Below are 19,157 nucleotides of genomic sequence, written 5' to 3' on the forward strand. Positions count from 1 at the left end.
GGACGTATATGTCCCACTTTTTTTTTTCTGTAAGCTACTGGCCCGATTTTGATGAAATTTTTCATATTGATTGAAGCAGATCATCATTCCAAAAGGCAAGGAGAACCACTCTCGGGCAGAATAGACAGCAACGATAGTTTCCTTGTAATGTGTAGTTTATACCAATGTACCGCACCCTGTCAGAACTATAGGAGTACTTATGTAGGGCTAAATTGACAGGGTTAAGACTAGACTTGTTGGTGGTGATACATCATCAAAAAGTGTGGTGCACAAAAAAGACAATACGAAAGACGATAGGATGGTGCGCTGTCCCACGCATGTCCTGCTGTCTTTCTTAGTCTGTGTCTTTGTCAAGTGCCACACGTTTTTCACAATTAAAGGGTTAAACATTTTCTTTTTCTTCACCCTTTTGGGTATTTATTGCTCTGTTTTTTTTTTGAAGGCTCTCTATGTAAAGTATGAAGAGAAAGCAATATGCTCAGCATTCACAATGCTTATGTTATGCAAGGCCTCCACGGGATGTGGCCAAAGGACAACCTGCAGAATCTGTGCACTCAATTGGTGCTGTGATCTCCAGAGCAAAAAGTTCATCTATGCTGAAGCGTGAGAAACTGAAGCAGCAGACAGCTCCAAGACATGATCTATGCAAGTCACGTTTAGAGGAGCTGCAAATAACAAAAGAATAAATATTTTATCCCCAGTATTCATGTACTTTTATTGCACTCTAACGGTATATATCTGAATGAACCATCTAAAACTTGTTGAATCGGTGGCACTGCAAAGAGCCGATGAATGTTTGTCAAACTTAGGAAATATAAAAAGCAGCATATGATCTTACCATACGCATGAGCTATATGAAGAGTGCATTCAATGTGAATAAAGTGTTTTTTTTTTTTCTTGCACCCTTTTGCAGTTCAGGTGTCTCCATCTCTCTTGTGTCGGACACGCCTTCTCGGATGCCTTCATCTAGGTGGCGCTAGAGCCCTGCACCTACTTGGAAGCATATATTGGCTTGATAGAATATTTGAAACAAAAGCAAGTGAAAAAACAATAATGTAATAATTGATGTATTGTTGGTCACAGTTCCCTTTAGACCACATGGCAGAATGCTGCTTTTGAAGTAAATGAGTTGAGAGACTGATGCAGTGTTGACACTTGCTTACTTCTCTATTGTCTCATACATGTGAATGAATCTTGTTTGCACTGCAGAAACTACTGCATAGTGGGCCAAAGTGATTCCTTATCTTCAATGGGGCTGCTGTGATGCATTTTTCAGAACAAGGTACTACTGTAACATTCACTGAAACTGCAAGATGCAAAAACAAAACTTAGCAGAAAGCTCTAAAAAGGCATCTTTATTTTAAGATAATGCAGGCATAATAGTAACACATGCAGCTTCCTTAAGCTATTAAATATCGCCCAGAGTTGTTTCTACTCACTCCTTCCTCTTCCCTTGTATAAAAACAATCTCACAACACAGGGGCACACAAACTTTATGCATATGTTCTTTCATGGCATTACTATGAATGTCCTTCAGTTGTCTACTACATGACTCAGTAGAGGAAGTGATGAGGAGCACACTATCCAAAAAAAAAAAGTGACTAGCAAATGCAGACCAATAAATTAAAAGTAAAGGGGAGTGTAAAACTTTTCTTTGTAAGGTTAAGCTAACATGACACTGAAAGCGCTTTGCAGATGCCGATGTCATGTTTGACTCTCATACGCTTTTTACAGATGAAAGAGCATATGAGAGTTAAAGGTGTTTGTTTTAATACTCATGCACTCGAAAGAGACTATTATGTACCTTTCATAACATAAATGGTGAGACTCAAACATTTTGGCGATAGTCCTGTTCTGTGATTGTATTTGCGAAACAATAATAAATGTTTTGGTGCACTACAGTGAAAAAAGACACGATAGACGAAACTCAAATTGCGAAAACAAGCGCTGAACTTTCAACAATGTTTATTGTGAAATAGCACATATATTTATACTGTCCTGAAAAACTGAGGACCTGGTGTACCCCTCGCACGTAAGAGTCACAATGCAATGTGCACAGCATCGGTGAAGTAACTTTGCCAGCCGGTCTAACCTGTGTTCTTTCCTTTGGACTGATGTTTTCTGTGGCATTCAGGAAGTCAAGGCCAGCACAGCTTTCTTTTGTAGGTAAGGTTTTGCATGAAGCCCTTTCCGATCAAAGCACATGTTGTCTTTCAGAAGGTGCTAATTTTCTTAACAGCTGCAAGAACTTAATCACTGCCCATCCATTAGATAAGCGGCTTCTTTTCTATGCGAACGCTCCTCCATATTCTGCTGGTCGATAAGAAAGGTGGTTTCACGATTATACTGAGCAAAAATACTTTTGAATAAAAGTCGAGAGAAGCAATTTCTGCAGTCAATTCTCACTCTAATAATTCATTGAGTAAACAGAAGTCTAATGCCAAAAGACTATGGAACAAGCTTAACCTTTCTGATTAAAGTGATCGATAAGAGCAAGAACAATTTATTAAATGTCTTTTTTAGTGCGAAAATTCACAATGTCAACATACCTTTTCCGGCTATTGTCTACGAATCCGAATCAGAGTAATCTTAAGCTTTTTGTGATAGGTGACCCTTTTATGGAGACTAAATATAACCAGGCTTTAGATGTCTTTGACATTTTCACTGACAAGTGCTGTCAGGACTTATCGACTGTCATCGAAGACCTTTTTTATTCTCTGCATCATAACCTGATCCTTGAGTGTGATAAGCATTCTATTGACAAATACAGTTTCGTTGCTTTTCAAAACTCTGCGGGGATTTCTGCTGGTGGTTTCTTAGAACGTTTAAGCTTTTACTAGCTGTGCACGTACATAATGTTTGAAGGGATCCCACACCTGTATAAGCAAGGCGTATGCACTCATTCCTGCATTGCTCGATTTTTAGAGACCTAGTTTTTGCTCACTTCAATCGTCAGACCAACAAAAATGCTCTAGCATATTCTGATATGTTGACGATTATCTTATTTAAATTGTGACCCACACGACTTGGAACTACAAAGCAAAGCGCTACTTAATGTGTTTTTTTCATGTAATGACCCCATTTAGCCTAACCCAAAAACTCCCGGTAAATGACTAAATTACTTTTTTTGATGTTCGGTTTCGTTTTACAGATGTTAGCATCTGCTGGTGCTATAAACCATGCGCTAACAAACCACTACCACCTTTCAAGTCCGCCCACTCTAAGCTCGTTAATCGGGCTATTTTGACGTCGTGCCTCAAGATTGCTCTGGACAAATCTTATTTTATTTAGTCATTTATTCAATACTGTGGGCCTTTTCAGGCCTCTACAGGAGAGGGCGTACAGAGCAAATAACACTTTATATCATGGAGATGAAAAGAAATGGAAAATATGCAACACAAAGCGCGAAAACAACGATATAACAGCATAAAGCAATAAACGAAAAATGCACACGTGTTTCACTAAAAAAAAACACTTAGCATGATAACATAACGGTAACATTGATATACAGATGCAAGCGGTAAAGCACGTGTAGCAATGTGCGAGCACATGCGCGATACACTGTCTCAACCTTCATTTCGGCGAAGATAGCAGAGGTTTTATTGCAATGCCTCTAAATGAATTTCCAACAGCGATGAAAATGATTCAGGTGATTGTGCACTGACGTCATTCGGCAAGTCATTCCACATCTCTATAGCTGCGGGAAAAACAGAATACTTCAACGTGTTACAACGTGACAGGAATGGGCATATGCATTTGTCGTTGTTAGTTCTACTGGAGTGACAGTGCGGAGCTTTAAGGTAATCGTCCTTATTTAAATTTACCAGGTTGTTTGAAAGAAGAAAAAGAAATTTCAGGCTGGCAAATTGTCAGCTAGCAAGAGTTGCGACAGGTGCTTGCAAACGCAGCGCGGAAACACTCTCCTGCCTGGCATACTTTGAAAAAATAAACCTAAGAGCCCAGTTTTGAATCTTTTCCAATGCATTAATCATGTTCTTTTGGTGCGGGTTCCAAACTATTGCTGCATATTCCAGGACCGGTCTAATGAGCGTCTTGTACGCTGTTAGTTTAACTTGAGGGGAAGTTCCGGTCAGTTTACGGCTTAAAAAACCTAGTTGTTTAAATGCACGTGCAAACATTTGATTAATGTGGACATCCCACTTTCATGATGATGTTATTGTGACCCCCAGGTACTTTACCATATTTACGTGCTTGATGTCTGCCCCAGAGAAGGTGTACTGAAAGTGGAGTGGTGTCTTTCTATGGGAAGTTGTAATGCACATGGTTTTGTCTGTAATAATTTGCATAACATGTTTTTCACACCATTGCCCAACATTTTCTAAAGATTTGTCAAGTTTCACCTGGTCTTCTGTTGTGCTAGTGGGAGAGTATATGACGCAGTCATCTGCAAAAAGCCTCATTGTAATGCCTGGTTTTATAGCAGTGTAGATCTCATTAATGTATATAAGAAAGAGTGTTGGTCCTAGTACGGACCCTTGGGGAAAACCAGAGAACATGTCGGCACGGTCGGATTTGACATTATTAACAGAAACATACTGGGTGCCGTTGGAAAGATAAGCGGCAATCCAATGGACTATTTTTGGGTTAACCCCAAATTATTCAAGTTTTTGTATGAGCAACGAGTGCAGGACGCGGTCGAATGCCTTAGAAAAATCAATAAATATTGCATCTATTTGCAGTCTAGAATCAATAGCTAAAGTAAAGTCATGAGTGATCTCTCAAAGTTGCGTAGTGGTCGAAAGCTTCCTTCTAAAACCGTGTTGGTTCGGGTAAAGCAGATTATTTTCCTCTAGATAGTTCATAAGTACTTTGTTTATTATATGCTCCATTAGCTTGCAGCATGTACTTGTCAGTGATATTGGCCTGCAAGTGTTTATCAGTTGTTTGTTCCCGCTTTTATGAATAGGAATTACTTTTGCACACAACCAATCATCAGGAAGCACCGCTGGTTCTAATGATAAGGAAAATATCTTGTGCAAAAAAGGGGTTAGCTGAGCAGCATAGCGCTTAAGAAAGGCATTAGAAATTTCATCCGGGCCTTGCGATTTTTTTACATCGAGTTGAAGAAGCAGGTTAAGTATGCCAGACTCTGTTATTCTTAACTCTGGCATTTGATTTTCACTGTTAGACAATGGTAAAAATGAAGGCTGTGTACGCATGAAAACTGATTGGAAGTAAATGTTGAAAGCATCTGCAATAATCCGTGCATCTTCAACAAGACTACCCGATATTTCTATTTTGGTTACTGTGCTATTTATCTTTGATAAGTACTTCCAAAATTTACATGGTTGATTTGTCATAAACTCAGCCAGAGTGCTTGAGAAAAAGTGGTCTCTTGCCATCTTTATTTCGGTTTTTAAGTGGCATGAAAGCTCATTGAGCGCAGCGGATTTCTTTTTATGTTTGCGGAGTCGTACTTTTCTTTTTAGGTGAATTATGTTTCTCATAATCCACAGCATTTGACGCCTAGTTTTTTTTAGCTTAGTAGGTATAAAGGTTGATTCACAATGCGTGATTCCAGATTTTAGTTTGTTCCATAGATCCACGACACCTGATGACGTATTCAAGAAATCGTCTTGTGATGCTTCAAGAAAAGCTATAACACTTTCGTCATTCGCTCTGTAGTAATCTTTAACTGATATGCGCGTCGATACATAGCCGCCCATGCCATGAAATGTCAACAGAATGAGCTTGTGATCAGAGATTCCCTCTTCAATACTTATTTGTGGTGTTAATGAGCCAGACACAAATGCAAGATCAAGCACTTAACATGCTGACCCGTGGATGCGAGTCGGTTCTATCACAAGCTGCGTCAATGAGTAACTAAACATAATGTCAAAAAGTATATCTGAACCTTTAACAGCAGTATTTCCAATGGCAAAAGTGTGCCAGTTTATTCCTGGCATATTAAAATCACCAGTAAGTATTAGTTTCGTTCGCTCACCTACACAGCCGTGAAGAAAGTTCTGTAGCTTTACAAGGTATTCATCAGGAGCACCCGAAAACAGATATACACCACCAATCAACACAGGGACATTATTAATAAGGATCGAACACCACACACTTTCGTGACCAGCAATGCTGTCGTGGTCGGGAACTGAGAACACGAACGAGCCGACGGATAACGACAACTGTTTAATGGTCAAAGGATTGGATTAAACCATGCGTGCTAGGGCGGCTACATGTTAGCGCGACAGACACGGTCGCACACACTCGCGCCAGCGATCTGCTGTGCGAATCGTCGTGCGCGTCACGTGATGAGGTACGCATATAGCCATCTCCTTGTGGCTGCGTCCACGACACCTCCTCTTCTTTGAAGTGGCCCTCCTGCTCGTCACAGGTCAAGCCGACTCGGAGCTCTCACGGTTCGTCCACTTCTTGTTGTCGCCACAGTTTGTAGAGGCTGGAGATGTTTGCTGGTGCGTCTTGTGAGACCTCGAGGTGTGCTCACCACATATGAACGAGGCGTGTGAGCTGGCCCAATGACGGTCCCTGTTATTAGAGCACCAGACAGAATGCGGACGGCTGTCTGCAGTTGAATGGGATCTCTTGCTAAGGTCCTATGTCTCCAGTTATATTGTTGCCCCTGCTTGATCCTGTAGGCTGCGTTTCGTTTTGTAAATTCTACGGTGCTCCACCGTGGCTTCAGCATGTGTGGTGCCACGGGCACGTCAGTTCTTAGGCGCCTTCCCATGAGGAGTTCCGCTGGTGTGAATCCTTCTTTCCCTGGCGTGTCTCTATGCGCAAGCAGAGCCTTGTGGATGTTTGGCGATTTCTTGATCAGCTGTTTAGCAGTCTGAACTGTTCTTTCTGCCGCGCCGTTGCTCTGAGGGAAGTAGGGGCTGCTGGTTACGTGACTTGATCCCCATTGCTTGACAAACGCTTTGAACTGTGCCGAAGCAAACTGAGGGCCATTGTCTGATCGTATGATAGCCGGTGCCCCAAAGTGCGCGAAGATCTGACTCAGTGCTTGAGTTATGTTCTCTGTGGTGGTACGCTTCAACTTCTTGATTTCAAAGAAACGTGAGTAGTAGTCCACAACCACGAGGTAGTTAACTCTATCCACACAGAAGAGATCGATTCCTATTGCTTCCCATGGGTGTTTGGGAAGTGGGGAGAGTATCATGGACTCGGCGTGTGGTTTACAGTGTTGTTGACAGACAGGGCATCTTGACACATAACTTTGGATGTGCTGGTTAATGGCTGGCCACCACACCGATTGAGTGGCTCGAGCCCTACATCTCCCAACGCCCTGATGACCGGCATGCGAGTGCTCTAGCACACCACTTTGCATGCTTGGTGGAATTACAATGCGGTTGCCTTTGAGCAAAATTCCATCCACTTGTGTAAGTTCATGGGCAAATTCTGAATACTTCTGCACGTCCGGAGGTAGTGCCACTTCTTTGGCCCACGATGTCGTGCAGTAGTCCCCAACTCTTGCTAGAACAGGATCATTCTCTTGTGCTGCCTTTATATTTTCAAGAATATCGTGTGAAGCTGGCAGAAGTTCCATTGCGAGAATTTCATGTTCTACGATGACCTTGCTGAGGCTCCTTGGGCTGCTGTTGTCCGTTTCCTTCTGCTGTTTCCTTGAGAGCACATCGGCTGTATGCATTTCCTTGCCTGGGATGTGGGTAATGGTGAAGTCGAACTCGAGGAGTCTCATACGGAACCGTTGCAGACGGGGACTAAGTTCGTCCAGGCGGCTTGATGACAGCAGTGGCACCAGTGGCTTTTGATCAGTTTCCACGTGAAACTGCAGACCAAGCAGATAGGAGCGGAAATGCTCGCAGGCCCATGTTACTGCCAGTGCTTCTTTCTCTATTTGCGCATATCGCGTCTCCGTGTCAGAAAGGGATCTTGAGGCATAGGCAACTGGAAGCCTCCGACCCGCTGTCTCTTGAAGGAGGACTGCTCCAAGACCGTACGACGATGCATCCGCCGACACAGTGTGATGACTACAAGGGTCATAGTGAGTAAGCACTGGAGTACTTGTCAATGCTTTTTTACAGCGTTGAAACTTTCTTGCTGTGGCTTGTCCCAGCACCATTCGGCGTCGCTGTGAAGCAAGTCACGCAACGGTTTTGTGAGCTGCGAAAGCCCCGGGAGAAACTTGGCCAAGTGGTTGGCCATTCCCAAGAAGGACCTCACCTCTGTTACATCTGTAGGCTCTGCTACGTGACACAGTGCGTTGACATTTCCGGGTTGGCACTGATACCATTCGCCGACACGATGTATCCCAGGAATCTCACAGACTGCTGATGTAATACGCATTTTTCTGCGTTCAAGGTGATGCCAGCTTCTTGCAGGCGCTGCAGTACTTTGTGCAGTCGTGCGTCATGTTCTTCCCTTGAAGGGCCAAACGCTATAATGTCGTCTTGTAGACATGCTTGGCCTTCGATGCCTTCTAGAACTCTTAGCATTTTTCTCTGGAAAACTCGGGTGCTGTCGAAATTCCAAAGGGCAATCGGAGGAACTGAAACCTGCCGAATGGCGTCAGAAATGTGGTGTACTTCTGGGACTCGGGTGCTAGCGGAGCTTGCCAATAAGCAGCCCTTGCATCAAGCTTGCTGAACCATGTAGCTCCGGCAAGTCTGGCCAAACATTCGTCGACAGTGGGCATTACGACTCGTTCCCGCAGAATGTTCTTGTTTAACCCTCCGAAGTCAACACAGATTCGAAGCTCGCCTCCTCTCTTTTTCGCGACTACCATAGGTGCGCACCACTCTGTGGCCTCGTCGACCTTTCTGATGACGCCGAGGTTCTCCATTCTCTCCAACTCACGTTTGACACTAGGCAGCATGGGTAGGGGTACTCGCCGCGGATACGTAATAGCACTCGGCTTGGCATCGTGGAGTAATATTATCTTGTATTCTGTATTGAGAAGGCCCAGGCCTGTAGTCAAGTTGGGGTAGTGGCAGAGAATGTAAGCAGGGGCACTGACCTTGATTGTTGACGCTGTGACTTCGAGGAGGCTTGGAAGGATATCCAATGAGTTGATTGCTGGACGTCCGAGAAGTGCATCGTGTTACTTGTCGATCACGTAAATTTCTTCTTGACACTCTCGGCCATTCCAGCACAAGGTTGCGCTAAACAGACCTACTGTTGCGATTTTGGTCCGGCCGGGTCCCAACAGCTGTTTCTTGGCCTGCTTCAGGTTGCCCATGACTTGTTCGTTGTAGAGACTTGTAGGTATAGCGGTGACATCTGCACCGGTGTCTACTTTGAACTTCATTGCAAGCCATTTGCTGTAACGTCAGTCCTCCACGGTCCAGAGTCCGTTGATCGGTCAATTGACACAAGTAAACCTTTTCCAAAACAGCTTGGTGAGTGCTCTTTTTCTTCCTCGCAGAGGCAGATAAGCACACGGCGGCAAAGTGTTCTTTTTGCCGCAGGCACTGCATATTTTCCAGTTTGCCGGGCACATAGCGCGTGATGGTGGGTGCGTTATTGTTGAGCCACACCACTTGCACGTCGGCACAGTTTGATGGCGCTGTGTTTTTTGAGAGCGCTTATTTGGCTTTTCTTTGCTCTTCGAATATCCACGCATGGCGTCAACAGCCGCAGGCACCTGTTGCTGCGGCCGTAGATCTTTTTGCTGCAGCTTGATCGTTTTAGAGTTGCGTGCAGCGGTGACAGCGGCTTCGAGAGTCAGCTCGGCGTTAAGTTGCAGCTTCTCGCTTAGCTGCGTGTCTGCAAGGCCGACCACGAGCCTGTCGCGAATCAATTCTTCTTTGAGGTCTCTGTACTCGCAGGTTTCGGCCAGTCGGTAGAGTTCGGTTACGAACGCGTCGACTGACTCATGCGCTCCTTGCTTCCGGCTGTTGAACTTCGCCCGCTCGTATATCACGTTCGTCCGCGGCACGAAATTTTTCGCGAACGCTCGTGTTACCACGTCGTAGTTGAGTTTCTCAGCGTCAGAAAGTTTTAGCGACGCCAGGACATCTTCTGCTTCACGGCCCATCGCGTAAATGAGTGTGTTCACCTGGGTTTCGTCGTCTTGTTTCTTCAAACCTGAGATGACGCTGTACCTCTCCCATCGTGTAAACCACCGCTTCCACTCCTCAGGTCGCCGAAAGTCGAGCTTTTCCGGCAGTTCGACGACGAAAGGGTTGAGCGGGGTTGCAGGCTGAGCTGTGGGCACTGTAGGCGTTGCCATAGGTGTTGCAAAGTTCCGTGTTCGATGCCGGCGTTTGTTAGGCCTACTTGTTCGGTGCCCTCTTCACAGCGTTGTCGTGTCTTCCACGCATCCCACCGCTGCCATGTTGTGGTCCGGAACTGAGAACACGAACGAGCCGACGGATAACGACAACTGTTTAATGGTCAAAGGATTGGATTAAACCATGCGTGCTAGGGCGGCTACATGTTAGCTCGACAGACATGGTCGCACACACTCACGCCAGCGATCTGCTGCGCCGAATTGTCGTGCGCGTCACGTGATGCGGTACGCATAGCACCATCTCCTTGTGGCTGCGTCCACGACAAATGCCACTTTCTTTTTGAAAAAAACTTGTCCTGTTTAATGGCCATGGCCACGCCCCCGCCACGGCCATCCCGATCTGTACGAAGCAGTGCCTATGCTGGTGGCACTATCTCTGAATCGTGAATATTAGGGTTTAGCCACGTTTCCGTAATGACCACTACATCAGGTCCGTACAAAAGCAACAGTTCTTCCAACTGCTGTGTTTTGTTTATGATACTTCTTGCATTAAAGCAAAGCAGCGTAAGTGGCTCTTTTGTTTTCTGTCACGCTTGAGATGTGCTTGCCTTCTTGTGACCATCGGTACGAGCACATTTCACAGCTACCATTTTATTTTCTATCTCATTCCATGTGAAGCATTCTCCGTTGATTTTAAGTTTATCATAAACTAGTGTCACCTTATCTCCGTTACTGCGATTCAGCGCAGACGCCTGCCACAGCTTCCTCCGAGCTTCACGAACAAACTTAGAATAGTCTTCCGATACAGATATGGCTGTATTTTTTAGTTTATAACAGTTTCGTAATACCAGCATTTTTTCAGTAAAATCATAGAAGTGCAATATAACCAGTCGGTCGCGGTTAGGCTTCCGAAGACCGAGCCTGTGCACACGCTCAACAGATTTCACTTCGATTCCCTACATTTCAGGAAATATCCCTCGCGTCACAAGTTGTTGCACCATATCTGGTTTTTGTTCTGTTTCTTTAAGACCATAAATAATGATATTGTTTCGATGGTTTCTATTTTTCTAGTTCTTCTATTTTGTTGTGCATTTCATTGAACTGACTGCGCATAGCCGATACGGTTGCTTCACATTTTTCTATCTTCTCCTGACATTGTTTTAATCACGTAAGGGTACTTTCAATCTGAGATAGCCTCAGTTGGACATCTTTAAGACCCAACTCAAGAGCTGTATGAGATGTCTTAAGTTCATTGACGGCCTTTGGTATTTGATCTATTTTGTCAGGACCTGGGTTCTCTTCTATGTCACCACTCAGTTGCAGTAACAAAAATATTACGTGAACACACTGCAGGCAGCAAAACAGCATGTACTGTGGGCTTGGCAGCACAACTAGTCCAACGTAACTAGTTTTAGTACATTTAACAAAGGGCCGTTTATCACCAACCTGTATAACGAAGAGCACGTAGTTTAGCATGATGCTCCGAACGGTGCCACCAAGCCCAGTGAAGCGCGCGCGGGTAAAGTTCGGCCTTTTATGCAGTCATGCTGATGTGCCAGATGTCGCTGGTGCGCCAAAAGGATCCTCCCGACGTGACGTGCGAAGCGTCGCATCATGATTGGGTTCTTTCTACCATGCTGATAGCGGTAGCAGCGTCGTCTCAAGTTGCACGTGTTGGATACTTGATGACATCGGCGTTGTGGCAGAATGACAGCAGCAATCCAGCAGGGAAGCACGTTCAGTCCCATGAAAGCCTGTATAACGAAAAGCACGTAGTTTAGCATGATGCTCCAAACGGTGCCACCAAGCCCAGTCCTTGCGCACACTCTACTTCTTAAGCATTTAAGCGTCAAGCTGAAAGGCTGACAGGTACTGGGCATCTCAAGCCACTCCTCATTTTAGTCAGACAGCCTGCTCAAGCAGGTGCACCATCACCTGCGATATTGTAAAACAATCGCACCGCGCAGACAGAAGGTAGCGATGATACCTTATATGCACAAGCTGTCGCTCAGTTTGAAAAAGATGGCCCAGCGGTAACACATGAAACTCGTATTTTTAGCACCGAACAGGCAGTCTAAGCTCTGCAGATTGACCGACCCGGAGGCAAAGACGAAACAGGTCTGTGACACAAAGCACAGGAGGCCCTTTGCTGATTGTGCAGAAGGGGTGGTGTACGAAAATCCTTGTAAAGTGTGGTAAAGTGTACGATGGCCAAACCGGCCATTGCACAAACGATGGGGTAAGAGAGAGTGGAACCAGTCGACGACGCACAAGTCCTGGACGTACCCGATGACACGCGTGCTCCCAGGTCGTGTACCATCAATGCTGTTTCCACTTCTGATTCGTCGTCTGCTGATGTATTTGGCCCCTCCATCGCTAACAACCTTACGGCCGTACAGCGTTCCCAACTTCTGGACCTGTTACAAGAATATCGTTCTTCTTTCGATGTCGGGCGAAGTTCTCTCAGTCGCACGTCCGTTGTTACGCATCGCATCGACACTGGTGCCCATCCACCTTTACGGCAACGTCCATATCGCGTGTCGCCTGCTGAACGTCGAGTAATTAATGATCAGGTTGACGATATGCTCCGATGCGACGTTATTCGGCCCTCCGACAGTCCATGGGCGTCTCCTGTTGTTCTTGTTGCGAAGAAAGACGGTTCTGTGCGGTTCTGTGTGGACTACAGACGGCTCAATAAGATCACTCGCAAGGATGTTTATCCACTGCCACGCATCGATGACGCGATTGACAGCCTTCATGGAGCCGATTTTTTTTCTTCTCTCGATCTGCGCTCGGGGTACTGGCAAGTACCCATGGCTGACGACGCTCGACCAAAGACCGCCTTCGTCACGCCAGACGGCTTGTACGAGTTCAACGTCATGCCGTTTGGTCTCTGTAATGCACCTGCGACCTTTGAGCGCATGATGGACACCGTTCTGCGCAACTTGAAATGGTACACGTGCTTGTGTTACCTCGACGATGTCATTGTCTTTGCTCCGGATTTCTCCACGCATCTCCAACGTCTGAAAGAAGTTTTCGCACGTGTGAGCAATGCCGGCTTACAACTAAATCTGAAAAAGTGCCGCTTTGCAGCACGGCAACTCACCATACTGGGGTACGTCGTGTCCAAAGACGGCATTCTTCCTGATCCTGCCAAGCTTCAGGCCGTGGCCGAATTCCCCAAACCTGCATCTGTCAAAGAACTGCGTAGTTTCGTGGGCCTGTGCTCATACTTCCGACGCTTCATACGAAATTTCGCCACGATCATATCACCGCTGACGAAGCTCCTTGGAAGCAACGGGCCCTTCAATTCGTGGTCATCCGAGTGCGTCGACGCGTTCGCGAAGCTCCGCCATTTGTTGACGTCACCTCTCATTCTACGCCACTACGACCCTACAGCCCCAACGGAGGTGCACACGGACGCCAGCGGAGTAAGCCTCGGCGCTGTCCGGCGCTGTCCGACGTACATAGGAAGCGACATGCTTCCTATGTACGTCGCTGCCAACCACACTAATTGGGATAATATACTGCCCTTCGTCACCTACGCCTACAACACCGCCCCTCAGAGCACGACTGGTTTTTCACCTTTCTACTTGCTGTACGGAAGGCACCCGTCGCACACCATGGACACGATACTCCCGTACACGCCGGATTCATCTGAGTGTACACCTATTTCCGAGACAGCCAGGCTTGCTGAAGAGTGTCGCGAGCTTGCCAAGACTTTTACGACGCAAGAGCAAGAGCGGCAGAAGAGTATCCGTGATGGCTCCACCACTTCTGAGCCCACGTTCCTTCCTGGTGCGCTTGTATGGCTCTCGATCCCGACCTCTGCCGCTGGCGTCTCTTCCAAACTACGTCCCAAATACGAAGGCCCCTACCGTGTCATCGAGCGCACCTCACCCGTCAACTATCTGATCGAACCCGTTGAACAATCTTCGGACATGCGCCGCCGTGGGCGAGACATCGTCACCGTGGAGCGCCTGAAGGCTTATTATGACCCGCTCATAATAACAAGCTGTTAGGTCGCCAGGCGGCTCCCTCTTCGACCCCGGGATAATTGTAGCGAAGCCTCCGAACTATGAAATGGGTCGAACTCTTGAGTACCTTCTAGTGGGGCTACCCAACAAGGACGCCGCTCGCGCTGAGAGCCCGTGCTTGGCTGTGACTGTCGCCATTATATATATTCTCGCTCGTTGCCGGCTAATAAACGCCTTAACAATATATATATATATATATATATATATATATATATATATATATATATATTGTGAGCAGTATTCATGCGCGTCATCTTGTCATATGTACATACTGATCATCATCAGTCTGACCTGTGTTGTGGGACAGACGCTCGGCAAGTAAAAGAAGTGTCCGCAGCAAAAACGTTGCCTTACAAGTAGTGGAGAGTGCTTTCCGGTCCCCTGGTCCTCTCCCTGTAGCGCTTTTTCGTTATCTTCGACTACCAACCATCCCTGGAGCTCCGGTCGAGTCGCCGTTTGCGCAGTCAGCCCACGGTCATGTCGCAAGACGAGCACAACAACAACACGGCTCCATCCACCCCGCCTACACCCTTGGGCATGCCTTCATGGACTGCCACCGCCCCTCAAAAAGATCCCCCGACGTTCGCTGGCCTTCGCGGTGAAGACGTTGAAGACTGGTTGAATGAGTACGACCGTGTGAGTGCGCTTAACTATTGGCATGATTCTGTGAAGCTGCCCCGCGTACCGTTCTATCTGACGGGGGTCGCTATGACATGGTTTCTCAACCATCAGCTGGATTTCCCCGACTGCCCTACCTTCAAGCAGCAGCTCCGTCAGATATTTTCCAACCCTTCTGTACGTGCAGACATCGCCAAACGGACGCTTGCTGAACGTGTCCAGCACTCCGGCGAGTCCTATACTTCGTACATTGAAGATGTCCTCGCCCTATGCCATCGCGTCGACAGCTCGATGGCGGAACATGACCGCGTTCGCCACCTGCTCAAAGGCATAGGCACCATCGCATTTAACGCTTTGGCGGCAAAGAACCCCACCACGGTCGCAGATATCATCAGTACGTGTCAGCGACTCGACGACCTTCAACTTATACGTTTACAACCTGACACAGGAGATCTCAGGCCAACGCACGACAATGAGCTCCGTGCGTTGATACGGTCCATGATCCGCGAGGAGTAGCAACTTCAGGCCACCTCGTCGTCTTGTGAGCTCCACATAACACCTCCTGCAGGCAGCCTCCGCAACATCGTCAGGGAGGAACTGGCATCCATGACGTGTGAGCAAGTCCCCAGCTCGCATACCACCCCAAAGCCGACATACGCTCAGGTGGTGGCAGCGTCACCTTCTCAGCAATCGTCGCAGTATGTGTCAACTACGCAGCCCTCCCTAAATGTCCTCGCCCCAAGGGCACCACCTGCTTCTTTCCATGCCTGGCGTCCATCTCGACCGATTTGCTATTATTGCGGAATACGTGGCCACATCTCACGGTTCTGTCGTCGACGTCAACAAGACGAAAGGCGGGGCCATGGTGACTACGAGAGGGATGAGTTTGCCCCTGCTCCACAACATCGCCACCCATACCAACTGTACCAACGCCGCTCACCATCCCCACAGCACTTCGATGCAGCCAGTACCTTCCGCTCCTCGCGCCGTCGTTCCCCGTCACCTATGCGCCGTTCCTCGTCACCACTTCGTCTGGCTACCACGGCGTCTGATCATCGCCCGGAAAACTAAACAGTGCAGCTTCAGGAGGGAAAGCTGCATTTGGCGGACTGCATCGAACTCCTCCGGAACGCCCTTCAAATGTACTTACAGTGTGTGTTGAGGGTATATGGACTGAAGCCTTGGTGGACTCAGGTGCATCGCTCACAGTTATTAGTTTATTAGTGTGGACTTGTGTTCCCGTTTGCGCAAAGTGAAGGCACCGTATGATGGCCCTTCCCTTCGCTGTGCTAATGCGGTTTTCGTTCAGCCTTCTGGTGTTTGCACAGCACGAGTTTTTATTGAGGGCATCCTTCACCATATACAGTTCCTCGTTCTGTCATCGTGTACTAATGCGCTCATTTTAGGGTAGGACTTTCTCTCCTCAGCTCCAACCGTGATATCTTGCCATCAGAGGGTCATTCGCATGTCAGATACTGCGCTTTCGTCCGATAAAGATGCTCACAGCCAGTGCTTCGTCACCGCTGATGACTTTTATTCCTCCAGGTAATGAGCATATTCTGACCCTGACATCAGATAAGATCAGTACTGGTGATGTGTTCCTGGCACCGTGTGGATGCTACATCTCTGGTCGGCTTACCATTGCTCCTAGCCTGGTGCGCTTTCATGAAGGCAGAGCATTAGTTACGGCAGTTAACCCTACTTCTTTGCCTGTTGCGCTGCCCCAGGGCACCAGTGTGGTTTGCTTCACAGATACCGAACCACTTTCTTTGGTGCCCCTTCACGCATGCGCGTCATCTTTCTCTACGAGTAATGACGACGATGCTACAACGGCTGCTTTAACAGCCACGATAAATCCCGATCTCACGTCAGCGCAAAAGCAACAACTTTTGGGAATCTTTCAAAAACACAGTGCTTCATTTGATGTCAATTCCAAGCTTTTGGGTTGCACTTCTGTCGCCGTACATCGAACTGAAACGGAAGGCAATACAATTGTACGCCGCCGCCCATATCAAGTGTCATCCGCAGAGCGCAAAATAATCGAGAACAATGTTGCCGATATGCTCAAACGAGATGTTATGCGGCCTTCGTCCAGCCCTTGGTCATCACCTGTAGTGCTAGTCCGAAAGAAGGATGGTTCAGTGCGATTCTGCATCGATTATCGAGCACTTAATAAGATCGCGCGCAAAGACGTGTACCCAATCCCACGAGTCGACGACGCACTTGACTCTCTGCAAGGCGCTGAATTTTTCTCCAGCCTGGATTTACGGTCTGGTTATTGGCAAATACCTATGCACGAAGCAGACAAAGAAAAAACTGCCTTTGCAACACCACACAGGTTGTATGATTTCAACGTGATGCCATTCGGTTTATGTAATGCTCCTGCCACGTTTGAACGCATGATTGACACAGTTCTACGCGGCCTAAAATGGAAAACATGTCTCTGTTATCTAGATGACATCGTCATTTTCTCCTCTTCTTTTCGTCAGCATCTTGATCGTTTAGACGAAGTTTTGACGTGTATTTCTAATGCTGGACTTCAGCTAAACACAAAGAAATGCCACTTCGCCAACAAGAACATCAAGAAGTTGGGCCACCTTGTCAGCAAAGATGGCGTTCGCCCGGACCCTGACAAGCTTGCTGCCGTGATACGCTTCCCTCGGCCAGAAAATCAGAAACACCTACGAAGTTTCCTGGGCCTGGCATCCTACTTCCGCCGCTTCATTAGCCATTTTGCTGCCATCGCGTCGCCGCTGCATAAGCTGCTGACATCCGGATCAACTGTCGCTTGGAACGACGACTGCGAGCGTGCCTTTCAAGCATGCTTTAACATCCGACCCTGTTCTGTGTCATTTCGACGAGAACGCACCTACATGTCTCCACACCGACGCGAGTGGCCAAGGCATTGGTGCAGTTCTTCTACAGCGGGATGCCACTTCACGGGAAAGAGTTATTGCGTATGCTAGTCGTGCTCTTACGGCTGCTGAACAAAACTACTCCATAACTATATATATATATATATATATATATATATATATATATATATATATATATATATATATATATATATATATATATATATATATATATATATATATATATATATATATATATATATATATGGGAAACAAGTGTATAAAGTGTATACTTAAGGGCTCGTTTTTCGTGTTTTTACACAGTATTAATGAGATCTAACAGACAATAATGCCAAGGAAGGTATAGGGGAAGTTGTTAGGCCAATCGTAATGTAAATGAGAAGAAAGAAAAGTGGGTGAAAAGATAACTTGCTGTGGGCAGGATCCAAACCTGCGACCTTCAAATAACGAGTTCGATGCTCTACCACTGAGCTACCGCGACAGCTATGCCTCCAGCCACTTTATTGGGTATCTATGTCAATTTAAACGCGGAAGTGTCAGTCAGCACCACTAGTAGCCATGGCGGCGAGTGTGGCACACTCTTTATGAGTCTGTTTGGCGTCACGTAGCACGTGAACTTACTACTAACTGGCAGCTGACCAATAGACCCCCGTTTACAACCTAAAGGCACCAAGTCTGCCAGTACGAGACCCTCGTTAATAAATAAGGGAAACAAGTGTATACTTAAGGGCTCGTTTTTCGTGTTTTACACAGTATTCTAGGATCTAACAGACAATAATGCCAAGGAAGGTATAGGGGAAGTTATTAGGCCGATCATAATGTAAATGAGAAGAAAGAAATGTGGGTGAAAAGATAACTTGCCGTGGGCAGGATGCGAACCTGTGACCTTCGAATAACGCCTTCGATGCCCTACCAGTGAGCTACCATGGCAGATATGCCCCCAGCCACTTTATTGGGTATCTATGTCAATTCAAACGTGCGAGTGTCAGTCGGCGCCACTAGTAGCCATGGCGGCGAGTGTGGCACACTCATTATGAGCCTCTTTGGCGTCACGTAGCACTTTAGCTTATTACTAACTGGCAGCTGACCAATAGTCCCCCGTATACAACCTAAAGGCACCAAGTCTGCCAGTACGGGACCCTCGTTAATGTTTCCGCTCGCTATATATATATATATATATATATATATATATATATATATATATATATATATATATATATATATATATATATATATATATATATATATATATATATATATATATATATATAGGTATGGGATATGGCACAACGGGAGCGTTGTCAACAAGGATAAATATATTTATTTCCCAACAGTTTCGGGAGGGGTCCTCCCTTCATCAGGGGATGAGTTATACTGACATGAGCTTCCAAACTTCATTGCTGCCGCGTCCCTCTCGCTTTGAAAGACGTTTGCGAGAGTAAGAGG

This window comes from Rhipicephalus microplus, chromosome 4, assembly GCF_043290135.1.
Source record: "Rhipicephalus microplus isolate Deutch F79 chromosome 4, USDA_Rmic, whole genome shotgun sequence".
Lineage (NCBI taxonomy): Eukaryota > Metazoa > Arthropoda > Arachnida > Ixodida > Ixodidae > Rhipicephalus > Rhipicephalus microplus.